This window comes from Tasmannia lanceolata, unplaced genomic scaffold (genome assembly GCF_043159265.1).
Source record: "Tasmannia lanceolata isolate RefF3 unplaced genomic scaffold, GAP_Taslan_0.1 ptg000016l, whole genome shotgun sequence".
NCBI classification, from domain to species: domain Eukaryota; kingdom Viridiplantae; phylum Streptophyta; class Magnoliopsida; order Canellales; family Winteraceae; genus Tasmannia; species Tasmannia lanceolata.
Window position 1 is genome coordinate 14,227,978 of NW_027518693.1, and position 23,240 is coordinate 14,251,217.

The following is a 23,240-nucleotide window of genomic DNA, read 5'->3' on the forward strand; positions in this document are numbered from 1 at the left end:
TTTTGAGAACAAATTGTGAGTCCAAAACTGATTATTGGGCTATATATCCAAAACATATATGGCCTAAAAGTTCTTAAAATAGAATTCTGATGCGAACATAGTCCTTGAGAAGGATAGTTAGTGTTTTTGTGATTATCATGTATCACATATACCACGACCACAAGGCAAACGTTCAGCCACGTTAATGTACTGAAAGGTCATTAAGAATTCATGCTAATGAATGTTGGCATACATACAAAAAAAACAGTTAAACATATGTGAAACGTTAGGAGTAAATGGAAAGAGGTACAATATATGGTTGAAAAACTTCAAATAAAGAACGTCTAAACTGGTTAGAGAGACAATGACAGATACTAAAAAGCTTTAAAGGCTTATAAAAATCCAACAAATATTTCCACGTGCACTCACTTGGACTATAAACCTTAAAAAACGGTCGCTATTTTCACATTTAGAAAACCTAAGACATAGAACAACAGTTTAAAACCATTCCTGGCCCATGCTTAGTAATACAGAAGTCTATATATAAATGAGATCCATTTAGATTTCAGGGTTCTCACACAACCATGGCAACCATCCTCCTCTCTATCCTCCTAGTGTACCTAAGTGTCACTATAAGCATGTCCAATGGAGCAACACCAACAAAAATCCCTGCTGTTTTGATCTTTGGTGACTCCACTGTGGACACAGGCAACAATAATCACATCAAGACATGGCTTCAGGCCAATCACCCTCCCTACGGCGTAGATTTTCCAAATCACTTAGCCACAGGGAGATTTTCTGATGGGAAACTTGTGCCTGATTTACTAGTGTCTCAATTGCGCATCAAACAACTCGTGCCCCCGTTCTATCTGATGAAGACGTTTGAACAGGTGTGAGTTTTGCGTCCACTGGGTCAGGGTTCGATGACCCGACCACGGCAATAAACAGTCTCATTCCCGTATCGAAGCGGCCAAAAATGTTTAAGCAGTATTTAGCTAGACTTAAAGTGGTAGTTGGGGAACAAGAAGCTTCTAATATAATTAATGGGTCTTTGATCCTGATTAGTGCTGGCTCTAATGACTTCATTTTCAATTTCTATGATATACCCACAAGGAGGTTGATGTGTAACATAAGCGGGTACCATGATTTTCTACAACAAAGGATTCAAAATCTGATTAAGGTTCTCTCTCTCTCTCTCTATATATATATATATATATATATAGAGAGAGAGAGAGAGAGAGAGAGAACGGTTCCTACACATATGTGTAGAGAGTTCTCTACACACTAGCTTAAAATACAGTGGGGGGTCACATTGTTTGGGTGATCCAAGCCATCCATTTTAAAGGCCCTCACATAGATAGGGTGTCTACAAAAAATCAGATCCATAGGATCATCCCAACCCTACGATTTGTGGAGGTAAAATGGATGTCTTTAAACCTTCACAAATTAGTCCATTTTTTGCCTCCACAGTTTGAATGGTTAGGATGATCCTATGGATCTGATTTTTTATGGACACCCCATCTATGTGAGGGCCTTTAAAATGGATGGCTTGGATCACCCAAATAATGTGGCTCCCACTGTATTTCAAGCTAGTGTGTAGATAACTTATCTACACATATGTGTAGGAACCGTTTTCTCATATATATATATATATATATATATATATATATATATATATATATATATATATGAGGAAAGTGTTGGTGAGCTTAACCAAAAGTTTGGTGAGCTTAAGCGCCCAATCACATTGGGGCCTACTTTGTTAGGATGATCCAAAGCATTCATTTGAAAGGCCATTACATAGATGAGGTGTGTACCAAAAATCAGCTCCATAGGATCATCCTAACCCATCCATTTGTGGAAGTCAAAATGGACAGACATTATTTGTCCACAAATCTGCCCATTTTTGTCCTCCACAAATGGAGGGGTTAGGATGATCCTATGGAGCTGATTTTTTGTACACACCCTATCTATGATAGGGCTTTGCAAATGAATGGTTTGGATCACCACAGAAAATATGGGACCCATGTGATTGAGGCGCTTAAGCTCACCATAAGTTTGGTGAGCTTAAGCTCACCAACACTTTCCTCTCTCTCTCTCTCTATATATATATATATATATATATATATATATATGAGAATAGAGTTCCTAAGGTGTCACCTCATATAGCTTATATGAGGTGGCGCTCACAAAACATGAGGGGCCCACATTTTTGGGGCGATCCAAACCACTCATTTGAAAGGCCCTTAGATGGATATGGTGCCTACAAAAAATCAGGTCCATAGGATCATCCTAACCCTTCCATTTATGGAGGTTAAAAATGGGCAGATTTATGGAGGTTTATACCCATCCATTTCAACCTCCACAAATGGAAGGGTTAGGATGATCTTATGAAGTTGATTTTTTGAGCACACCCTATCTATGTGAGGGCCTATCAAATGAATGCTTTGGATCATCCAAACAAAGTGGGCCATTTATGTTTTTAAGCGCCACCTCATATAAGCTATATGAGGTGACACCTTAGGAACTCTATTTTATATATGAGAATAGAGTTCCTAAGGTGTCACCTCATATAGCTTATATGAGGTGGCGCTCACAAAACATGAGGGGCCCACATTTTTGGGGCGATCCAAACCACTCATTTGAAAGGCCCTTAGATGGATATGGTGCCTACAAAAAATCAGGTCCATAGGATCATCCTAACCCTTCCATTTATGGAGGTTAAAAATGGGCAGATTTATGGAGGTTTATACCCATCCATTTCAACCTCCACAAATGGAAGGGTTAGGATGATCTTATGAAGTTGATTTTTTGAGCACACCCTATCTATGTGAGGGCCTATCAAATGAATGCTTTGGATCATCCAAACAAAGTGGGCCATTTATGTTTTTAAGCGCCACCTCATATAAGCTATATGAGGTGACACCTTAGGAACTCTATTTTATATATGAGAATAGAGTTCCTAAGGTGTCACCTCATATAGCTTATATGAGGTGGCGCTCACAAAACATGAGGGGCCCACATTTTTGGGGCGATCCAAACCACTCATTTTTAAGCGCCACCTCATATAAGCTATATGAGGTGACACCTTAGGAACTCTATTTTATATATATATATATATATAGAGGAAAGTGTCTCTAGTCTCTCCCCTAGATAAGCTTATCTACTCCTCCCTTTAAAAAAACACAGTGGGCCCACGCTGTTTGGATGATCCAAAGCATTCATTTGATAGGTCCTAACATAGATAGGGTGTGCCCAAAAAATCAGCACCAAAGAGTCATCCTAGAACTTCGTTTTGTGGTGCCTTGTGGTACCCAGAATAGACACATATAAACGTCCACGTTTATATGCGTCCATTTTGGACACGGTGTGCCCAACAAAATGAAGTTCTAGGATGACCCTTTGGTGCTGATTTTTTGGGCACACCCTATCTATGTTAGGACCTATCAAATGAATGCTTTGGATCATCCAAACAGCGTGGGCCCATTGTGTTTTTTTAAAGGGAGGAGTAGATAAGCTTATCTAGGGGAGAGACTAGAGACACTTTCCTCATATATATATATATATATATATATATATATATATATATATGGACAATAAGACAAAAGGATCACATTTTGTGGACCAAATTAACCCTTTTGGAGTTGGCGTTATTTAATCTTTAAGGGTTGGCCTACACCTACACCTGGCAAACTCTTTTGGGTTTGGCCATTGCATATAGATTTTTACTATCAAGGAGGTTTGAACTCAGGACCTGTGGCTGTTCAGTTTGACATAAGTCAAGTCTTATTTTTATTGTTTTTCTTAAACTTTCTCCCAATTTTTCGATCGGTTACGGTGCAGGGCCTTTCTCTTCCACTCACTTATCTCATTTAGAATCCCTCCTCTCTTATTGTACACCTTCCTTCCACAAGATGTTTATTGTCATAGATCTAAACACTTCCACTCCTTGAACAGTTCAACATAAACCTCTCCTAAAATTTCTCTTTTCTTTCAAAAATCCCCATCCTTAGAAAATCTCTTACGTTCTTTTAAGATTGGGAGTGTGAAAACTGATTGTGAGTGCCAAACTGATTATTGGACTCAAATTTGAACGTAATTTTGAATTCAATAATAGGTTAGGCAATCACAATTGGTTGTAAAATTCTTAAACAAACAGGACCTTAGGTTTCCTTAATAAACATGTCATGAGTTCCACCCTCTAGACCTCTAGATCTCTCTCTCTCTCTCCAACTATGTTCATAGAATATCAAAAAAATATTAGACAACGTATTTCAAATGGTTCCAAAAGGGCTCTAATGCCACTTTTTTTGGGGGGTGTTTGCACCGGGGCTGGGGTGTGCGTGGGTTGGGGGGGGGGGGGGGGGGGGGGGGGGGGTGTAACGATGTTCGCAGTGTAATTCTTTAATCAATAGTCATACTTTCAATGATGTAAAGGCATCCTGTGTCAGAGTCGCAACAAAATCTACCACTTGTGAAAAAGGACTTTTTTTTTTGTAAAAAGGATAACGAGAGTTTTATATGGTGGATCCCGCATAGTTAAATCATCCAAATCCTTCATTTATTCGACCAAGAAAATCATACCCATAGAACCCTCTTCAGATTGGAGGGCTAAGACCATCATATGGATATTATTTATGGAGCACAACCTATTTAACAAAAGGTACAACAAATGAAGGGAAGTGATATATTCGCCCCTTTTATACTTGGGAAAGTCCCCCTCTAGTTTATTTATGAGTACTCTTTTACACTAAAGGGGGCTGTTCCAAGTATAAAAAGGGCCAAATATATCACTTGCCCAATATATCATCTCCCTCTGTCTAATGCTTCTTTATGTCTCACTGTTTTACCCCTGTTTGTCTTCTCCATTGTTTGGTTAAATGATTTCTGTGCTAGAATTTTCAAGTTTAAATCCCCCCCCCCCCCACCCAAAATCGAAGCGATTCTTTATAGATGCATAGGCACAAAAAACGATTAGAAGCTATGTTGGAAACCCACAACTTATTGGATTGCAAAATAACACTAACAATAAATCATTTTTAAATTACTCTTGCCATGTAATATTCAACTCTGCTCAATTTTTTTTTTTCTTCCTGTTTATGTTCATGTGTAGGAGATCTATGGTCTCGGAGGTCAAATCTTCGGTGTAGCTGGTCTGGGTCCCCTCGGGTGTACGCTGATCCAAAGAAGTTTAAATTTTAAGACTCCGGCCGACAAAACATGCGTTGACAATCAGAACAAGGATGCCCTCAACTATAATTCCAAGCTCAAGAAATTGTTGCCTGAGTTACAGGCATCCCTTCCTGGGAGCAAAATATTCTATGGAAATATGTATGACCCGTTTATGGATACTAGTAAAAGTGCACGTGCAACCGACAAAGGCATTTACAACACAATTTGGTATTTATCATTTTTTTTTTCGAAAACATGCAAACTTCCTCAAAAGAAAACCCAAAAAAGATGAATGAAAAGGCATGTTGTCATTAAAACATCATCCAAATCAAATTCTAACCAACCAAGACAGATGAAATAAAGCTGTGTGGAAGAAGAAAAAAACACAATCTTATTCAATTTCTTTCTTCGGCTTACATGAAAAAATTCCTAATAGAACCTAGGTCTGCCCGGCACCCAATGCTCTTCTTCACAGGCTCTCTTTCTCGAGCATATAATGCTTGAGTTACCTACTTACCTCAGAGGCTCGGACAATGGCCCATAATAGTTGAGGGAAGCTCATACAATAAGAGATTTTACAGCACACTTGCACTTCATGTCTCTAATTGGAATGGTTTGGATCATATGATGTGTAGTTTATGTGCTATTTCATCTTCATGATAGAGCCCATAATTTTAACCACTCCAATCATGCTGATATCATGCAATTAACCCAAACATCATGTCTCACAAGTCTCTTAGAAAAAACTCTGCTAATGATTATGCAAAACCCTTTATTTGCACACAATCTAGAAAGAGATATATAAGGAATGCAATTCCGTTAAAGTGAAACTATGAAAGACTTAGGGCTAAACCAAAAATTATGGATCGAGACTTCAGTTCTGCATGTACTCATAGATCAACATCGGCGCTTCCCTCTGTATACACCAACCAAAAAGCCAAACAAGATTCGTGTATTGCTTGGGCCCCTTCATGAACTTGTTTGGGCCCTGTTGGGAATTACCTTAGAAAGCCTCTTCATTACTATTTGTTGGCAATCTGCTAGTTTTCCCTATATATTGTCAACCAAAATTCATGATGCAATAATAATATGTGGATTATAAGATGAAAAATTACCTTGTAAACAAGCCCAAATCCACCCTCTCCAAGCTTGAATAGATTAAAAAAAGAACAGATACCCCGGAGACAAGGAGTGAAGATTTCTGCTAGAAAAGAGTGAATAGAGTAAAATAGGAACTAAAAGTCAAAGCCATTTCTCTTGGCTTTGACCCACCATCCAATGTAACACACCGTATGTCAGAGTTTAGCTACGCTACATGTGTGAACTTTAGTTGAAAAATGTGTGCATATATACATGCATGTTGTAGCTAATTCCCCTATCCTGATTTTGGTCTGCCAAACCCATCATCCATGGCCCTCCAAGTGGTAACAAAGGTCTGCATTGGTCTGCATTTATAACAAGCGGCATCATGCATTTTGAAGGTTTTTTTTTTTTTTGAATGGTACATTTTGAAGGATAATTAATACTATGTATATCACATAGCTTAAAACCGTGTGCATTTATGTTTCACACCACTTGCATAGACCATACATCTAGCATCTTTAATCGAACTCTATCCGTCACATTAAGGTTAATATAAATTCAGGATCAACTACATTAGTTTAAACTTGGAACTAATCCCTCATTTGATTGTCTCGGAACAAAGAATGTTATTTACTTCCGAAGCCAATGCCTCAATTTTCTGTGCCCTCACAAACATTCTCGGGCCAATCCAAAGCAAACATATCCCCCACAAACATGAGGGTGTACACAAATTTTAGCCAACCAAGAATATGGATGTACAATTAGAATACTCCCAAAATTTTTTATCTGTGTTGAATTGTTGGCCTGGCCATGTTTCGTAAGGAAATCATAAAATATGACAGCAATTTAGTTCATGCCTACCAGAACCGGAAATAAAAGAAAAAAATAATACCAGTAATCTATCAGAATCCTTGAGTAGAAAATCTAATAAACAACATCCCAAGTGATAAACGTACCAATTTCAAACCAGATCTAGCATTTCTAAGAAAAAATATGAACAAAAGCCATGACCAAACCAAACCAAGAAAGAGAACACAACAAGGAGAACCTGCAACTTTAACAAGAGGATAATGCAATCATAGATAGAAACTTAGGGCTAGTTTGGGTGGGTGAAATCAAGTTGGATTGTGGGTGCAGGCAACAAAAGAATGCAATTCTTGGAGGACAAACGCACATCGTTGCAGCCCAAGATATGTATTTTTTGGTAGAAAATAAAGGAACTCTATTGAAATGTTTTAATTTAAGAAAAGGGACCATGACTCCATTGTCCAAGTTCACCCCTTGTTCATATCCCCTTCCTAACACCTGACTATAGAGATTTTGTAGTCTAACACTTGTATTTTTTCGGTAGAAAATAAAGGAACTCTGATAAAAAAATTTCATTTAATAAGAGGGCGAGCCTTGGCACAACAGTAAGGTTGCTCCATTGTGATCTGGTGGTCACGGGTTCGAGTCACGAAAACAGCCTCTCTGCAAAAGCAGGGGTAAGGCTGTGTACATCTAGCCCTCCCTAGAACCCGCAATGGTGGGAGCCTCGTGCACTGGGCCCGCCCCTTTCTTTTTTAAAAAAAGGGACCCGTTTTTTTCAAGATTCCATAAAATTTCATACTTTTCATGTCTAAGCTTGTTCATGTCCAAGTTTCATGTTTTCCATCGTCCAAGTTTACCCATGTTTGTATGCCCTGCCTAACTACAAGGACCTTGCAGCCCAAAATCTGTATTCTTGGTTAAAATAAAGGAATTCTAATGAAATGTTTTAATTTGATAAGAGGGGCCCATGTTTCGGGTTTTCACCAAAATATATACTTTTCATGTGCAAGTTCACCCCTTGTTCATATTCCCTGCCCATAGATATAGAGACTTTATAGCCCAAAGGCCAAAATCAGTGATTTTTGTGAAAAAAGGGAACTCTAACCTCTAAAGGCTTCCCAAAGTTCATCGAAAAATAACCCAAAAAAATTGAGAGAATTGGCTTATTTCCATAAAGACCATTAGATAATCTTTGAAGATGTTTGTTTCATGTGATGGACTCAAATTTACGTTTAGGCGTTGAATTACAGACAGGGCATTAAATTTTTTCATAGTAATCAAAATCACCTCAAAACACGAGTAAATGAGACAAAAGAAGATAAGGTCATGGACTTAATAAGAGTAAAGCATACAAAAGAGGGTGTGAAAGCTCATGTGTGTAATGTTGTGTTGCTTTCTCTTTAATTGTAGCTGTCATGCCAGAGACGATCCTTCAACCTGCAGAAAATGTTGAAACCAAGGGAAAAGCTACATACTTCCTTTTGCAATGATGGCAAAGTGAAGCTATAATTTCTAATGCAAATGTGTTTGGCTTCTATCCCTACATACCACATTAAATGATAATGAAATATAATGAAGGCCTAATCACATACGTATTCATAGTTACCAACAATACACACAACTTGCAGATTAATATTTTTCCTGCAAAAAAAAATATATCACCTCAAAACTGCGATAAATAAGAAGATAAGGTATTAAAGTCCATAAAATAAAGGCACATCTGATTCAATTTAAATGTTGAAGAAGATACAATAAAACAAAATCCAAATAGGAGTAGTTATCTAATAGAACTAAAAAATGACAACATTCTTGAAACATTCTCTGCCTTTTCGACATGAGAAATTGGAGAACAAAGACAAAAAAAGAAATGCATAAATTATTTAGAAAGTAACTCTTTTTGGATTCAATAATCAAAATATAAAACATAAACTAAATGAGAAGGCACATTCTGCTGAAAATTAAGTGCATATCCAGATCTACATACACCTATTTTATACATGAATTTCACATATTTGCAGAAGCAAATAACAATAGTCCTCTATTATGTTGCATAGATCACACACGATATGTGTTGCTGCATGCAAATTGGCAACTCCTTTTCAACCTAGGACGTAGGATCCATGGCATGTCATAAAAGAAAGCAGGAAAAGAAGGAGCATACATCTAGCTATTGCCCCTATCCTGATTTTTGGTCTGACAAACCCATCATCAGCGGCCACCAAGTAAAAGCAAAAGTGACAACCTGCCTAGCATCCACTGCATTGGCAAACAATTGATTGGGTAGTGCAAGATTATGCACAGACTCATCAACTTCCCTCTCAGATTCATAAAACAAACATTGCAAAACTTAGTTACAATGATGGTAACATAGATCCGGAAATCATTAAAAAAAATCAGCTAGTTTTAAGGCATGTTGATCAATGTAGAGTCCTCCATATATTGGGATGACTATTGGCAGCCTTGCATACCTCTAATGTGCTACATGTGAGAGTTTATCTAGCGAAAAGAAGTTGGTAAAGGATTCCCAAAATCTATAGAAATAGAACCTAAACAAATTTGAGCCAGTAGTCTTAAAAAATCACTTGATTTAGTGTTGTAGATAAGGAATAGAAAAGATCATATGCAATGCATCGTATATCATTTTAAAATAAGGTGAACTTTGACACAAAGATACAAAATACAACGTGATTACATTGACTGGTTTCTGAACAATGAGTAAAAGTGCCACCAGTTAAATCACATAAAGGGTCTTAACACAATTAAACATAACATACATAAGAAAACAATAAAGAGCCATTCAGGAATAAACCATTCAGGCTTAACAATAGAAGATCTCACAAGAAGGCCATAAACCATGGTTAGGGAAGGCTACAGTCCGGAAGGAATGTACTGATCTATTTAATGATGTAAAAAACTCTTTTTGGAAATATTGTTGAAGGAAAGTATTGGTCTATTTAATGTGCAGAAAGCCTTTACCACTTGGTTAACATGAACAATTTGTCTCCCAATTTCATCTATGAATTATGTTCATAAAAACCCAGCTATCTTGTTGAAGGGAAGAGAAGTGGACTTGGTTGTCAATATGTTGTCTAAAATAAGTGGATTCTCCATTTGCATGTCTCAAACTCTCAGTGTCATTTGTGGAAGCACACTGTTGGTTCTCAAGCAGCATGTTTACTGGTTGACATTCACATAAGCCCCATTGGATAACAAAAAAGGCTCGTGATCTGCCAAGTCTCAGTGTCCACTTGGGAAAGCCCAAGGCACAATCAGATGCAAATTTTACCTTACTGTTGGATTCTCAATTTATACACCGACTAAATGAAGATTGCTTGAGGGAACTGTATTCTAGTAATTCTTCTCCTCTCTTATATCTTATTAATTGAATAATTTAGTTTGGATATGTTTTGATGTGAAAAAACTCTTCTTTCGTTCTAGTGTTGCATTTTGTATTAATGTGTAGCTGTATTTTCTTTTGGGTACATTATTTTGAAAGCAAGACTCAAATCCCAATGATATGAAATTGACAAAACTCTACATGAGTACCAGTTAACTCAGTTACCAAATAACCAACACAAGAGAGAAACCATAAGCACCCAGTCAGAGATAATTGAAGATAAAAACCAAATTTAGCCCAAACTACTCTTGCGATCCTACTAACCATGAAAAATACACAAGACCACAAAAATTAAAAGACCCATTTTCCAAAAAAGGAATCATATAAACACAAAACAAACATAGTTTTTCTTCAAGAATTTTTAATTACTCGAAATATTTTGCAACTTAAGAGATGAGAAGCAAGGAAATTACAAGCAGAGCTTTGCCATGAATAGAATTCATAAACAGTAAAAAACCAATGGATTAGCAAGCTTAAGTACTTAAAATCATCAATGTGTGCAACGCTCCCCCTTCCCTTGTGGTGCAATGCTTGCCAGGAAGATCATGCAGGTCTACAAGCTCATTGCTAGAGAAAGAAGCAGTTCTATTCTGAATAGATGCCCCAGTACCTGTGATTCATGTCAAAGGGCTTCCTCCCAGTAACTTGTGACTGCATGACAGAGTACCAGCAAAGATGACCACATTTGAAATCCCCACATGCATGGACAATGAACCAAAAGCAGAATCAACTGAATGTAGACTATAAAAGAAGTTTATAAAAAAATGAGAAGGCATAAAATAAAAATCAAACAAGTAAAACGGATTTTATCATATTCCTAAAATACAAAATGACTAAGGAAATCCAAAAATAGTACTTACCGATAGAATGTTTCTCTAATCCACCCTAGAAATAGGAGCTTACCTTCAGGAAAGTCATGCCTAACTGAAAGAGATAGAGACTGAGAAGTTAAAAACTCAGTGTGTGTTTGTGTATTACCATACTAAAATTCCACCCACAAGAAATGCATATTTTCAGTTAGTAGATTCAATTGAAGATGCAATAAGTGAAAGAAGCTGGTCTCGTCTCTCAGATCCATGAAAAAAACAAAATGTTACCACAAAGAAGTTCTAATATGAAAAAATAGCAGAATCAAACCTCCAATAATATAAAAAATAAAATACACAAACGAAAGAAAAGAACAAAATAAAAACATTCCATCTATATATCAAAAACCCTATAGGAAAATAGAAATGGAGAAAAAATAAGGGAACACAATGACATGAAGAAAATTTTGGAAAAAAAGAAAAGAATACAAAACATTGAATCTATGTATCAAAAAACCTACAGGAAACCAGACATGCAGGAAAAATAAGAGAACACAATAACAAAGAAAAAAAAATTAAATTAAATAAGGAGAAATCCTAACTTGGATCGCTCTGCTGGTAAAATTCTTTAACATCTGCATCAACCACGAAACATTAAAAAACCCTACAAAAAAAACTAAAAGGAAAAAACCTTAAAATATAAAAAGTAGAAAAACAGCCAGTGGTGAGAGCTTTAATCAAGAAATTACCAAGATTCTTGGTATAGTGGTGTTGGCGATGGAGATGGAAGCGAGCTCGAGAAGAAGAAATCCAGGCAGAGAGAAGATGGGGAAGGTTTCGCTAGTATTCTATTAGCGGACAAACCAACGGAGATGACAAGCACAGATGAAAACGCGTGGCATGGTGAAGATTACAGGTGGCCGATATCTTTACATGCGAAATGGTGAATATACCCTGCCAAAATTGGATAGAGTGGGAAAATTTAAGAAAACAAGGGTATGGAATTTTCTCAAAAGATGATTGACGAAATTTCAGTGGTTTAGGCTTTTAGAACAGAAAGGATTTTGAATCATCCACAAAAATATGTTAAGCATAAGATTCTGATTTTTTTATTATAGAGAAACACATTAGATTGACAACTTATTCTACCGAGTTAAATCTGATTTTTCTTATTTGGATTTGTTTGGGCAGGATTTGAAGAAACAAATAGAGGGTGTTGTGCTACGGGGTTGATAGAATTGGGACCATTTTGTAGTCCATTCAGTCCAACTTGTCCAGATGCTTCTAAGTTTGCGTTTTGGGATTCCATTCATCCTACTCAATCAACATACCTAGCAATTACCAAGTCTCTAATGGAGACCATTCACTCAATTTTGTAACAAGGTCATGTGAAAGTCCAATAATACACCATCGCTTGGTGTATCTGCCAAAAAAAAAAAAAAAAACTAACTCATGCTCATTCTAACAAGTAATCATTATAGGAGACTAGTACCCGCACTAGTGCACTACCATATTTTGTTAATGCCACCGCTCACTATTTTACACTTTTATGATTAAATGTTGATAACATCTTGAGTACTGTAACAGCCATGAACAACGGATTGCACGAGCAGTGTGAATTTTTGGCAAAAGGAAATCAACAAAACATGACAATCAAATGGAAGGTGCAAATCATTCAATAATGGGACTCAGTATGTTGGCTCGGTGTACTACAATGTGATTGTGCCCTACTAAAGAATTCGTCAAATTATGATAATGAGAAAATGATGATTTCCTTCTGAAAGAGAATGCATATGGTCTGCGATGTATGTTGTCTCTGGCTATAATGATTAAGAAGAGCATTGATAACATGATTTTTCTACGGTCGACAAAGCATGTACATGAAACAAGAAAATATATCATGGTGCCCACATAATTAGGTGCCCCCCAAGTAAATAGGTTGAACCCTGAAAATCATCACCGCAGTATGATCCTAACCGCCCAAATTTTGAGTTTGTCTTCATATCATGACCCTAGTTGTTCTGCCCTTTTCCTTAGATATTGTTCTAAAGATTGGGCAGTAGTTTGATTTCTGCTATTGTATCATCTTTTTTTATTTAATTTAATAGAATGGGTCCGCCTAACCCCAGCTTACTGTGGACCCCGATCCGAGATAGGCGACGGTGAGGGAACTGATCCCTACACTACCTCTCTGGATCATCCACGTGAATGGAGAGCTCTGCCAAGGAACTCTCGAAACGGATGCCACCTCATAGCATAGCACGAGTGGCGATATAAAAGAAAGAGATATGTCTCGATCCGGAGCCAAGGCTCGAAACCAAGACATACCTGAAATAAACTCAGAGTCGCCATCCATGGATATGCCATGGAACCCTAAAATCAAATCCTCTGTGCAATGGATAACCAGAAATATATATGGGTTCGTGCCTGGTTACGAATGGGGAAGGTCTGAGAGCACCCCCGATTCGTCCGAGTGCAAGCATTTGGTCTCTTATGCCATTTTCATTAACTCCAAAGAAGTTTGGGTAAAGATCATGTGAAATGGGAACAATCCTCAGGAATCGTCTACCTAAGCATGCATTTTCTGAGGATAAAGATAATAAACACACATAAAATAAAATGAAAGATGTGTCACCTAAGCATAGCTAGGTTATGAGTGACATGCCTAAAAGGTGTCTAAGTTCTGATGTACAAACACATGCAAGCTATAGCTAAAGGTATAGGATCAGCACAAGAAGGTAAGAGAACACATCAAAACATATAATAACAACACAATAAATCCTAAGACTCTAAAACATTAGCCCGAGTCCTCGGATGGTCTGATGTTCATCCAAAGAAGCCTACGTATCCCCGCCTCCACGAGAATCAAGGCAACGTAGTTCTTCGCACCTATTCTAAGCTATGATGCCTAAGACACCTAGACCTCTATCTTAGACTCGATCTAAAAGACCGGACTAGTTATTAAAGTTTCTTGTACGATTATTTAAATTCCAGTGAATTGTAGATTTTAGGACACCCTATATGTCCTAACTAAATGCAGGTTAGCCCTAAGCTAATGCAGGTGGTTCCTACAACATATGTGTAACTAGGCTGTATTTCCTAAAGAAAATAATAGGATCACTAACGCATCTTAGACCTAGTCATCAGTCGGCGATGTGAATCGCCAACTGACCGGACGGAGGCGTAACAAACCCCTAACTCTAACACAAACACAAACAAACCACACAACACAAGATAAACTCCTAACTCTACAACTCTCTATCTAGGACAAAGTCCTAACTCTAGAGGAAGATCTTTTCGAAAAATAATACTTTGGAAGATTTATATATTTTTTTTAAAAGGGTTAAAAGATATATTTACAAAGGTTTGGCTGGACCTGGGATAAGAATCCCAAGCTGCACTACGTACCTCGTGAAAGAGGATCAAGCCAACGTAGTTCGAAACGAACTCTTTACCTATCAAACACTTACAGCAAATCAACTATTTTTTGTGTTTTAAGTTTCTAATGTTTTTGAGATTTTTAATGATTTCAATGTTTATGGATTTTAAAATTTCTGATGTTTTCACCCTTTTGGTCAAAGACCGGAGGGAATATACAAAACAACAATCTAGGGACGAACTCTAGAGTTAAAAGGAGAAACTAGGCTCTAATAATACCATTATAAGAGCAAATGAGTCCAAGACTCTCTAATAGCAGTAACTGACGAATAAATGAGTCAAAGACTCTAATAAAAGCAACTGAAGGATAAAAGAGTTAAAGACTCTCCAAAAAGAGCAACTGAGGGATACAAGAGTCGAAGACTCTTCAAAAGAGAAGGAAACACGAGTCAAAGACTCCACTGACAACAACACAAGTCAAAGACTCCACTGACAACAGCATCACACAAACAAATGAGTCAAAGACTCTTAAAGAAACGGAAACACGAGTCAAAGACTTCAATAACACCAACTAAAGGATAAATGAGTCAAAGACTCTCTAAAAGAAATGGAAACACGAGTCAAAGACTCCACTAACACCAACTAAAGGATAGATGAGTCAAAGACTCTCTAAAAGAGAAGGAAACACGAGTCAAAGACTCCACTAACACCAACTAAAGGATAGATGAGTCAAAGACTTTCTAAAAGAGAAGGAAACACGAGTCAAAGACTCCACTAACACCAACTAAAGGATAGATGAGTCAAAGACTCTCTAAAGAGAAGGAAATATGAGTCAAAGACTCTCCTATAACACCACCTAAAAGGCGAATGAGTCAAAGACTCTCTAATAACACTATCTAAAGGATGAATGAGTCAAAGACTCTTTAATCAAGGCTGACTCCTATGCGAATGGACTATCGACTAAGGAGAAGCTTACAAGCAAAAGGAATAAGAGACCTTGTGCATATTTGGCAAAGGTAAAACATCCAGCCGGGCCGGACAGCTACCTAGCCCTAGGGTGCAACAAATGTGCAACCCAATACCCATAAGGGTAGGGGTATGAAGCCAAGCCGAGTAGGGTGTTCTTCCAAAACTAAACGACGCACAAAGAGGAGGACTAGCGAGAGAATGAGACCGGGCGGGTCTCCCAAACACACACAAAGATGGGCTCCAAGTAACCTTATCATTGCCCTTGCAAGTGGTAAGCAAGGCTAAGACAACTAATTGACCAAATTGGTCTCTAATTAACAGAGGAACAAATTGAGGTGCAATCTCAGAGAGGATTCTACAAATGAGGCTTGCCTCCAAAGGAGGATTGCCTAACGAGACAGAGTATGTCTCCTAGTACAAGTTCTATTATCTAAAGAAGTCTAGAAGACTGCGCTAGTCCACCAAGAGAGTAGAAAAGAATTACTAGGCAATCTCAAATTCAAATTCAAATTCAAATAGCATGATAGACAACATTAATTAGCCCAGACCAGCCGCTAGGTAGCCTAATGAAGTAAAAATAATATCAAACACTTCAAAACCAACCACAAACCCCAATACGGGGACTCCAATGAAATCAGATGATGCCAAAGTAATCATCTGATTTCCTACACATATAATATTCCTACAAACCGCCTTGAAATCAGACGATATTCGTGTCAAGGACATTGAATAGTGCAAATCATCTGATTTCCTTCTTCAATTAAACAATTTATTTAAAATAAAAAATAAAATTAATTAGCCCAGACCAGCCGCTGGGTAGCCTAATGAAATAAGTATGATAAGCTCTCAAGATAGTCTCACCTGAACAATCCATTCATCTTCAGAACCTAACTCAAAACTTAACATGAAAGAAGAATCTTAAATTTTCAACAAATTATACAAATGCATGCAATGATATTTCTGATTTTTATGAATTTTGGTGCATAACAGGGGGCATCAACTTGTGCAGATTCAAGTGCAAAAACGGTGAGCTACAAAACACAAAGACGGGCTCCAAGTAACCTTATCATTGCCCAGAGAAAGGTTCTCTTAAAAAAAATGGTTAAAAGAAATCCAAAAGGTTGGGTAGGCCTACTAAACAAAAGAGGGGAGCGCTGCTTGGATTGAGCGAGTCCCCTAAAGATGATGGGCTTGGGCTAGTGCCTTCATCGCCCTGATAAGAGAGATCAGCTTGTTCCGTAGGGACAAGTCAATCTAAGTGAAGAAAAAACAAGAATAGGGCCAAGTGCCCAAGCTAAAGCTCGAGGAGAAGAGAATGATAGATCAGGTTACAATGCAAACAAGGTTTGGACAAGGAAGTAACCCAACAGATCCATAACAATCTTATCAAATAGAGACCATCACAAGTTTTTAAACTAATCCATCCACAATTATATGCTTCAAATCAACAATGAAGACCAAACTCTGGCACCATGCCAATGATACGCACATCTTAAGATATTTAAAGAATAAAGTCATTCGCTCAATTAAGCAGCTGATAAGGGATTTTGGTCAAAGTGATAATAAGCATGTTAACCGATATCATCATATGTCCTGCAGATTTTGTATCCTTTTTAAAATCACATATGATTAATCAAAACAGAAACAAGACATATAGACTTTATGCAGCACTCAACACTATGATATATGACATGAAAGCGTATATATTGTGCTAATATCAAAACTAAACAGCATAAATTCCAATTAATTAAAACAAGAAGATCTTATGCTACAATCTAAGCCATAAGAGAACAAGAGAACGAAAATAAGAGAATGCCGATACTCTACTTTGTAAAACAACTTTTTACTCCAGAATCATACACAAAATAAGGAATCACATGCTTATTTATCAGATCCACATTACTGGCAATCCAATGAAGAATCAGACACTATTTCTACAAATCAATACTACTAATGCTTTGTAAAGACAAAATCATCGAGTAGAATTCAAATCTTCCTATCATTTCATCAAACTATCGATTAAAGCAGTAATCGATATATAAAAATACCTGATTGAGATTGTAACCAAGATTGCCGATGAAATTCTCTAACATAAGAGATATGTGCACAGATCAGAGAAGAAGGAAAAGCTCAGATTCGAAAACTAGCTCCTCTAGGGCTTTTATTTAAAAAAAATGAAGAAGAAGAAAATCCGATCTGTTGATAGAGTTAGACTTCCAGATCTGAGAATTTGGCCGGGATCCGGTAAGCAATCCGCCGGAGAAGAAGAGATTACCGGATTTGCAGAGATGGCCGGTGAGGAACGGAGGCTGGGACGGATCCGATCGGAGAAGGAACTTGCAGGTGGAGGTGAAGGAGGAGGATCAGAGAGGTTGATCGGAACCGGTGACCGGCTGCTTGCCGGATTTTGGCCGGAGGAGATGCTGGCGGAGGAAAACCCAATTTTCCCTTTTCTCTGCAAAACCCTCTCTCTCGGATTTTTGATCGAAATAAGATCCTCTTCCTCTCCTTCTCTGCTAGAAACGAAATAATGGGGGAAATCGTCGGATCTGATTTGGGTTAAGGAATAGAGAAGAAGAGGGTTTGAGATGGGATGGGATTTAAGTATTAGTGGCTGATACGAAGGTGATAATGGCAAATGGAAAGGTGGAGAAGGAGGTGGAGGTGAGGGTGGATGTGGTGCGATCGGAGCTCAGATTCCGGCCGGTGGATCTGCCGGAGAAGATGAAACCTGATGAGATCTACTCTCTCTCTCCTCTCTCTCTCTCTCTCTCCTCACGAAAAAATGAAAATCCTCCTCTTTCTGATTTTTTTTCGATTTTTTATATGAAAATGAGAGCCGTTGATATTAACACTACCATATTGATGGGCGCACCACATTTGATAGGCGCACGAATCGGTTCTGCCCCAGACGGGCTAATTCACTCCCCTTTTTGTATAAAAATGATATATTTGCCGTCTTTTCTCCCATGGGCAACCCTCTTTTCAGATGCTTCACCCCCCTTCTGGTTTGCATTGCGCTCACTCCCTTGGCTCGTTCACTGAGCAAACGCGCTCGGATCTCGACGAAATTTTACAGGGACCTCGGTGGGACCCTGAGCTAGTCTAGAGTGTAATTTGGGATCCATACACACTGATTTGAAAAAGTTATGCACAAAACAAGGAGGTGCAGGGCACGGTCAAAATGGGGTGTCCACACTTACCCATCCAAAAAAAAGAAGTTTTGCACTCAAAATCAATTCTCAAAATCCAAAACAAATAACCCTTTATTAGTTTAATGCTACTCTTGAGATACTCTTGAGATATATTATAGTCTCATGTGAACATAAGCCTTAAGAAGGTTAGAAGAGTTTTTGTGCTTTTCATGTGTTACACTAAGAGAGGACTCTCCTATAAAACCCCAGTAATGCGCTCAAAGGTCTTAAACCCCAGTAATGCGCTCAAAGGTCTTTAAGAACTCATGCAAATGAAGTAATGAACGTTTGTATAAATACATAAAGGGTGATGATATCCCCCCCTCTGCATTACTTGCATGGGGAGTGAAAATGTCATCTCCCATAAATAAAACAGTAAAGCACAAGTGAAACATTAGGAGTAAATGGAAAGAGGTGTAATTGTTAAAATCTTCAATTAAAGAACGTCTAAAATGGTTAGAGAGAGAATGACAGATGCTAAAAAGCTTTAAAAGCTTATAAAAAGGGCAGTGTGCCCGTGCAATGATACCCGCGCCTCTTCTACCCTACAGCGGGTACAGCACTACTGCACTACTCCACCGGTCTCTCTCTCTCTCTCCAACATGAATGGTGGGTGGGCCCAACAATTAATTTGTTTAAATCTTTGAGCAAGATAGGCCCCGCCCATGTTTTCAAAGTGAACCATACGGCCCACACCATAGGATGATCCAAACTGTCCATTTGATGGGCCACATCGTAAATAGGTCGTGTCCCAAAAAAATCATTTCCACAGGAAGATCCTAGCCCTCCGATCTATAGACAAACTGCATATTAAGGAAACCTTATAGATCGGAGGGTTGTGATCATCCTATGGAAGCGATTTTCGAGGCACAACCTATTTATGTTGCGCCTGTCAAATGGACGGCTTGGATCATCCTATGGTGTGGACAGTACACTTCATTTTGAAAAATATGGGTGGGGCCTACTATTGGGCCTTAATGTTACTATACAACCCTCACCATAGGATGATCCAAACCATCCATTTGATGGGCCACAATGTAAATAGGTTGTACCCCAAAAATCATTTCCGTGGGATGATCGCAACCCTCAAATCTATAGAGGTTTCCATAATATGCAATTTCTCTTTAGATCGGAGGGATAGGATCATCCTATGGAAATGAGATTTCGCGGTACAACCTATTTACGTTGTGGCCCATGGCCCATCAAATGGACGGTTTGGATCATCTTACGGTGTGGGTCGTATAGTTCATTTTGAAAAATACGTTGTGGCCAATCAAATGGCGGTTTCGATCATCCTGTGGTGTGGGCGGTATAGTTCATTTTGAAAAATACGTTGTGGCCAATCAAATGGACGGCTTGGATCATCCTATGGTGCGGGTCGTATAGTCCATCTTGAGAAATATGGGTGGGGCCTACCTTGTTCAAAGATTTCAACAAATTAATTGGAGAGAGAGAGAGAGAGAGAGAGAGAGAGAGAGAGAGAGAGAGAGAGAGGTGGAGTAGTGTTGTACCGGCAAGACATCAAGTAACGATTTATGCCAGGCATAGAAAAGCTTCGTTGGAAATGGTTATTTAAAACCATTCATGCCCCACAACCTTAAAAAACGGTCGCTATTTTCACAATTAGAAAACCTAACACATCAAGCAACGGGTTATGAACCAGGCATAGAAAAGCCTTGTTGGAAATGGTTATTTGAAACTATCCATGGCCCGTGCTTAGTAACTCAGAAGTCTATATATAAATGAGATTGATTCATTGAGATTTCAGAGTTCTCACACAATTAACCATGGGAACCATCCTCCTCTCCATCCTCCTAGTATACCTAAGTGCTACTATAAGCATGTCCAATGCAGCAATACCAACAAAATTCCCTGCCATTTTGATCTTTGGTGACTCCACGGTTGATACAGGCAATAACAATTACATCACGACATGGGTTAAGGCCAATCACTCTCCCTACGGTGTAAATTTTCCAAATCACTTAGCCACAGGGAGATTCTCTAATGGGAAACTTGTGCCTGATTTACTAGTGTCTCACTTTGGTATCAAACAACTCATGCCACCATTCTTAGACCCACTTCTATCTGATGAAGACGTGCGAACGGGTGTGTGTTTTGCGTCCGCTGGGTCAGGGTTCGATGACCTGACCACGGTGTCGAGCGGCGTCATTCCCGTAATGAAGCAACCAGAAATGTTTAAGCAGTATTTAGCTAGGCTTAAAGGGTTGGTAGGGGAAGAAGAGGCCTCTAAGATAATTAATGGTTCTTTGATCCTGATTGGTGCTGGTACTAATGATGTCATTGACAACTTCTATGATATATCCACACGGAGGTCGCAGTACAACATAAGCGGGTACCAAGATTTTCTACAACAAAAGATTCAACTTCTGATCAAGGTTCATTCTCTCAGTCTCTATCTATCTATCTATGCCTGGAGAGTATATTTTGGAGAGTATGTATAGTCAATAAGATAAAAAGGATTATTTTTTAGGTAAAAAATACAGATAGACACCCTCAACTATTTGACATTTTCACGTCTAACCCTATTGTTTCGAAGTCACCAACGACACCCCCTGAGGTTTCGTTGGGTTTTTTTTAACGCGACGGAGTGGACGGAGAGCAGGAGATAACTAAAATGCCCTCGTCTTCCCCAACTAGAAATTAGGGTTTTCATACTTGAAAACTAAAAATTATGGTTTGATTCAAACCCTTGTTTATTTATCAACACAAACCCTTGATGCCGAGGCTTTATTTGTCTTCATTCACATCATTATCATGCTTTGCACATTAACCATAATATTTTAGGGTTGCTTTTGTCTTTCACAGTGTTTTTTTCTTGAAATGTGGCGTTTAGTATGGTTTCGTTGTCTGTAGTTGTGGATGTCTTGAAGAAGAGCCACTTGATGCCATTGAAGAGGAGGTACTATCAACTAGGAAGAAACAGGCTTGGATGGAAATGGCGTAACCCTAATCCCTTTACAAATGGCTTAAAACCACTGAGGAGGGTATTTCTGTCCTCAAAATATTAACCCGGGTTAGTTTGAGTCATTCCGTCAGGTTAAAGTGACGGACTGTCAGTGGAAGGGGTCTACTTATATGTGTCATAAAGTTCAGGTGGTGTCTTTGGTGACTTCGAAACTATAGGGTTAGAAGTGAAAATGTCAGATAGTTGAGGGGGTCTATCTGTATTTTTCCCTATTTTTTATTTTTTGAAAAGGATAAAGAGAGTTTTATATGGTGGATCCAACATAGTTAAATCATCCAAATCCTTCATTTATTCTGCCCACAAAATCATACCCATAGAAACCTCTTCAGATTGGAAGGTTAAGGTCATCCTATGGAGATTATTTATGGATCACAACCTAAAGACACAATAAATAAAGGGAAGTGATATATTCCTCCCTTTTATACTTGCGACAACCCCCTCTAGTTTATTTATGACTACTCTTATACACCAAAGGGGGCTTTCCCAATCCTTATACTATATATAAAGCATGAATCAGGGGTTAAAGTCATCCTCACTTTTGCGTTATTTCCATTCATTGTCCCACAGCCCAGCACAATACGTTTTGCATTGACATTTCTGATTTTCCTTAAGGGTAATCTCGGCATTCACGTTGGGCAATAAATACCCTAGCAATTTCCTATTTTGCTCCTCAAAGATAACTCCAAACGTTGGCATTACTCTTTTACCATTAACCCCTTTGCTGATATCTAACATCTATCTCTATGAGAAATTATTTGAGGGTAAAATCGTAATCTACATACGAATAGTACCGACACAAGGTATCTTTCTATGACAATTACGGAAAAAAACTACCAATAAGAGGTAAAGACGTATGAAAATGATGAAAGAACTACTTTATATTACTCATGCAGGAGACTTGCAAAATATTGACGGATTCCGGGCACCTGAAGAGGAACAAGAATTATGGAAACCTCTATCGATTGGAGGGCTAGGATCAACCTATGGAAATGATTTTACGGGCACAACCGATTGATGTTGTGGTCCATCACATGGACGGTTTGGATCAACCTATAACCCTCTATAGGTCGGAGGGTTCGGATCAACTTATGAAAATTATTTTTGGGGCACAACCTATGTAGGCAGTGGCCCATCTAATGGACGGTTTGGATTATCCTATGGTACGGGCCATACCGTACATTTTAATAAAGTGAGGAGTGCGATCATCAAAATACGGTGAGTAGTGCCATTATAAAATATGGTAGTGAGGACATTAGCACTATATATAATTTCAAACCATCATTGTTACTTGGATGTTCTCATGCGAGTCGGGTTCAACCCGAATTTGGGTTGGGTCGGGTTAAGCTTTTTCGCAAATCAGGTTGGGTTGGGTTGGAAAAAATCAACTCAAATTGAAAATCGGGTTGGGTTGGGCTGTCGGGCAACCCGACCCAACCCGAAACTCAAATTTGGGTTCCATCTGAAGA

The 23,240-nt window shown here is 38.4% G+C and overlaps 1 long non-coding RNA gene and 2 pseudogenes across 1 annotated transcript; 2 read left to right on the forward strand and 1 right to left on the reverse strand.

Annotated features, from left to right (window-relative positions):
- The first annotated feature begins 617 nt into the window (after positions 1 to 617).
- On the forward strand, positions 618 to 5,443 carry LOC143847914 (GDSL esterase/lipase At2g30310 pseudogene; annotated as a pseudogene).
- Positions 5,444 to 5,519: 76 nt separating this feature from the next.
- Positions 5,520 to 11,149, reverse strand: LOC143848505 (uncharacterized). The gene is made up of 2 exons (XR_013235399.1): positions 11,052 to 11,149; positions 5,520 to 8,685 (listed from the first exon to the last, which is right to left on the reverse strand). It is a non-coding gene; the product is annotated as an uncharacterized LOC143848505 (long non-coding RNA).
- A 9,426-nt stretch (positions 11,150 to 20,575) lies between these two features.
- LOC143847915 (GDSL esterase/lipase At2g31550 pseudogene) lies at positions 20,576 to 21,250 on the forward strand (annotated as a pseudogene).
- The last annotated feature ends 1,990 nt before the right edge of the window (positions 21,251 to 23,240 follow it).